The following is a 4447-nucleotide window of genomic DNA, read 5'->3' as shown; positions in this document are numbered from 1 at the left end:
AGAATAAAAAGTGATAACGCAACGCCACTTTTGCGTTTTCTCTTCAGATCGTTTCCGTGTAAACATAGCCTCAGATTTTTGTAGATACACTCTTAAAAATGATGGGTTAAAATTAACCCAACTTGGGTTGTTTTATAACCCAACCGCTGGAGCAATATTGCACCAGACCAGCAGTAGTTAATTTGACCCAGAAAGATGGGTCGGTCATATTTAACCCACCAGTTGAGTTAAATATTCTACCCAAATGCTGGGTAAAACTAATTACAATTATGGGTTGATTTAACTACATATTAGTTATATAGTGTACCCAAATGCTGGGTCAAATTAATTACAATTATGGGTTGATTTAACTACATATTAGTTATATAGTGTACCCAAATACTGGGTCAAATTAATTACAATCATGGGTTGATTCAACTACATATTATGGTGGGTAAAATTAACCCATATGCCAGATTAAGTCTAACACATTACAGTACAATTTAGAAAATAAATTGCAATTGACTACCCATTTAAAACTGTTAAACTACAAACCTAGAACATTCACAGTAAAAAACTATTTACACTATTAGATAGTGTTAATGTACAAGATCAGACATAAAAGAGTCTTCAGACAGATGTATAAATCCAAAGTTTATTTAACAAATAGGCAAAGTGGCTCCTTGATAACATATGCCAGATGTGTAAAGGTCAAATTATCACATTCATGAGGAGTTGCAAGAAAAAGAAAAAAAGTCAATAAAAAACATAAAATCATGTTAATTTGCCTAGACATGAACAAATATGACAGGTAGATTTGAACAAGATTGCAGAAAACTACTTGTCGACAGTTGTAGCATCCGTGAATGCAGTTCCTCTTTGTCCCATCAGCGACCAGGAAGTAGTATTTGAGTTTATTGCCATATCAGCATCACCGGCCGCGAGCAGGTACACTCTTAAAAATAAAGGTGCCAGGAAGAACCAAAAAGGAGGTTTCACAGCGATGCCATAGAAGAACCTTTATTGGTTCCTCAAAGAACTTTTCACTGAAAGGTTCCATGAAGAACCTATTTTTAAAATATATGCTGTAATGGTTTTGATGGTGATTGATGGTGAAGAACCCTTTTATAATCGAAATAACCTTTTAGCGCTACAAAGAACCTTTTGTGCAATGGAAAGGGTCCTTGGATGTTAAAGGTTCTTCATGGAACCATATACCCCAACAAAGAACCGTTTAAGAACCTTTATTTTTAAGAGTGTATGCTGTGTGGTCTCGTCAATGCAGTCAAGGTGGTCTTGTATGCTGGTCCCTGCCAAAGACAAAAATAACACTCAAAGTCAGCTCTCCAATTGGCCGTCTTTATATTCGTTTTCCACAATACAATCAACACAAATGGCAATATTTTGAGGCAGACAATAGGCAGTGTGACAGAAATGTCCAAATTTACCTTTTTGGAGACGACAAGGTGTTGTTCAGCTTGATATGAGGACATCTTTCCAGGTCTCTTGCAGGAGACGAATTGATGCAAGATCGCTGCCCCATTCTAAATAACATGGGACAACTTCAGCAAAATGCATTCATGCATGAACGTGTATAGATAATCTTATTCTGAACTATAGTCTAACCTGAATCATCAGTTTCATCATCTTTCACAGCAGATTCTGCAGAGTCAATCAGGTCCTTGAAGGTCTTGGGAGAAGCCTTTCCAGGAACTTAGCGGAGGTCTTCTAACCAAAAATCAAAACAAAAACAATCAAACAGTTACATAGCATAATTACAACCATATCTCTCTCAGGAACAATTCTGTTCAGATGATTGTGTATTCGCAGAGTAGCACCGTTCACACCTGGCATTAACATTCATCTTGCACAAGCGAACAACTCGAAGTACAGGTGTAAACGCACCCAAGACGCATTGAGATTTGATTGTTCTGATGAGGTCTAGGCCACATTCTTTTATTAAAGGGATAGTTCACCCAAAAAAATTTATTCAGTAATTTACTGACCCTCATGTCGTTCCAAACCCGCAAGACTTTCTTTAGTCTTTGAAACACAAATGAAGATATTTTTGATGAAATCTGACAGCTTTCTTTCCCTCCATTGACAGCTACACAACTACCACTTTGACGGTTCAAAAAGTTAACAAAGAGATCTTAAAACTAATCCATGAACCAAGCAGTTTAGTCCACATTTTCTTTTTCTTCTGTTTATGTTGGTTGATTCATGTTTATATGTGAATAAGAGTCTAAATTCAATCTATTCATCACAAAGCGATCAAGTCTCTTCAGAAAATTTGGACTAAACGGCTCAATTCATATGGGTTCGTTTTATGATCTCTTTATGAACCTTTTGAAGCGTCAAAGTGGTAGTTGCGTGGAGTATTCTTGATATATTCATTTAAGTTTCGAAGATGAACAAAAGTCTTTTCGGGTTTGGAATGACATGAGGGTGAGAAATTACAACAATTTTACACTTGTGTGTCAACTAACCCTTTAACATCTTGAATTAACACAATGACATAGTGATTGATGCGTCATCATGAATTATGACAATCAAGATACATCAATCACCCAAGACACATGTACATTTCAGGTCTGAACAAAGGCATTGTGTGGTTGCCCAGTTAGGTTTACATTTTTCATGTATTAAAATTTGTACTGCACATAGAATAAAATATAATGACACTCACGAATCTGGATTCATCTTCAGCATTCTGTTGCATTCGTCTTCATTTCTGTTGCTTGGTTTGCAATCTCATGAGAGGAGCTTCCTTTACTTGACACTTGAGGGTTCTGGGCCAAATCTATTGAAAAAGGATTTGAAAAAAATATGTCAGTTGAGGCTAATATTTCCAAAATTCAGTAATGCAATCATTTAAATTGGGGCTGTAAATAAGGTAAAAATAATTGTGATTACCCTCAATTTCGATTATGCTGAGAGCTGTCTATAAAGCATGGGTGTAAAATTATTTATATTCAAAATATGCATTTAATCTGATTATTGAATACATTTATATAAGTTAAATGAGTAATAAGGCATCTTAAATTTAACTTGATTTTAATACGCATTTAGAATTTATTTTACCCATAATTTATTAATGGTATTTATAATGTGAACAGAACATACAGATTCATAATAATAAAATGCAGACAGATAAATAGTTAGGACATCATTTATCCCAAAATAACATGCAGTATGAATTGATAAAGACTGATTTCAAGCTAAAGTACCTGTATTCTCTGCCAGTACATACGCAAATGTTACCTGTAAACTTGAATTGAAAGACAGATGGATTTACAGGTTAGCTTTAATGCACTTTCACAATGTTTGAAAAAAAAAAAAAACTTGATGGTAAGTTAGTATGTTTGTGTCTTGAGCAGATATGACGACATGATATTCAGTGCTAAGAACAAACATACAGATATGCAATTCTCACTTAAACAGGGCGAATAAAACGTTTTTAAACGTTCTCCCACCTCAGTCTACAAAAAAGTGCATTTGTTGTTTGCACTGCGCTAATTTACAGCTGTTAATAATGCGCATGCGTCACAAAAACGGAATTGTTAACGCGTTCATGTATAACACAGCCACTTTTATACAAACAAAACGAATATAAACTTACCATTTGAAGAATTCTCTCATCTACGCAGAAAAAAAGAAGCCCAAATGCTGCTGCTGTTTCAGACCTCCTCATCAACCAGGCTTGTCGAAAGACCGTTTGAGGCCTCGGCGCGACTGAGGCGGGAAGGCTTTCATGAAGGCTGTCAACAAACCAAAATGAAATGAGCTAAAAATATATTTGTAATACAAATATAATTTCTAATACAAATGTATTTTAAACGTTAAATCACCTTCATCCAGGAAATCAAATCGTCATGAGAAACCTTCACATTCTTCTGTAACGTTACATCTCTGCATCTCATGAACTTGACGAGCTTCCTTAAATCCTGCCAAAAACGCGCAGTTTATCATTTCTAAATGTGTTCACCACCATATTTTACCAAAAATGTTAACAAGTGTATTTACTTTTTTATTTTAGAAAGAAAAAAGCAATTCAACCTACCGTCTCGGTCGCATGAAGATAAAATGGCGTCGTCGTCTTTCGAGGCAGCAGCATAGACAGTATATCGAGGGGCGGAGTCAATTCAATTCGGCGCGTTTTTTTATTTAAAAAATAAAAAATAAAATTACACTTGTAACTACACTGAAGAGGAGTGTTTTTTAACATTGTTGATTGTTAATTTAACTCTTTGGGAATTAATAACCTTTAACACTGCAATTTTTACACTGCCGATTTTACTGTATTCCTAATATAATTCAGCATCAATCACTCTGTTTTTGATGCAACATTCAAAAGTGAATTAATTTGATAAAAAAAATATAAACCAAAAATGAATACTAGGCCTACATTACAACAAACATTACCAATTATTAAAAATAATTCATGTAATAAATTAATTAACAGGTT

At 34.7% G+C, this 4447-nt stretch overlaps 1 long non-coding RNA gene across 2 annotated transcripts; it reads right to left on the bottom strand.

The window, feature by feature from the left end:
• Window positions 1-620: 620 nt before the first annotated feature.
• LOC306987030 lies at window positions 621-4093 on the bottom strand. Of its 2 annotated transcripts, XR_013795075.1 has the most exons (8): window positions 4043-4093; window positions 3831-3926; window positions 3602-3740; window positions 3210-3250; window positions 2669-2782; window positions 1606-1704; window positions 1428-1523; window positions 621-1289 (listed from the first exon to the last, which is right to left on the bottom strand). It is a non-coding gene; the product is annotated as an uncharacterized lncRNA (long non-coding RNA). The 2 variants fall into 2 exon arrangements; XR_013795076.1 differs by lacking the exon at window positions 3210-3250.
• Between the last annotated feature and the right edge of the window lie 354 nt (window positions 4094-4447).

Source organism: Phoxinus phoxinus (genome assembly GCF_949152265.1).
Source record: "Phoxinus phoxinus genome assembly, chromosome: 19".
Classification (NCBI taxonomy): domain Eukaryota; kingdom Metazoa; phylum Chordata; class Actinopteri; order Cypriniformes; family Leuciscidae; genus Phoxinus; species Phoxinus phoxinus.
This window is presented reverse-complemented; position numbering and strand designations above follow the sequence as displayed.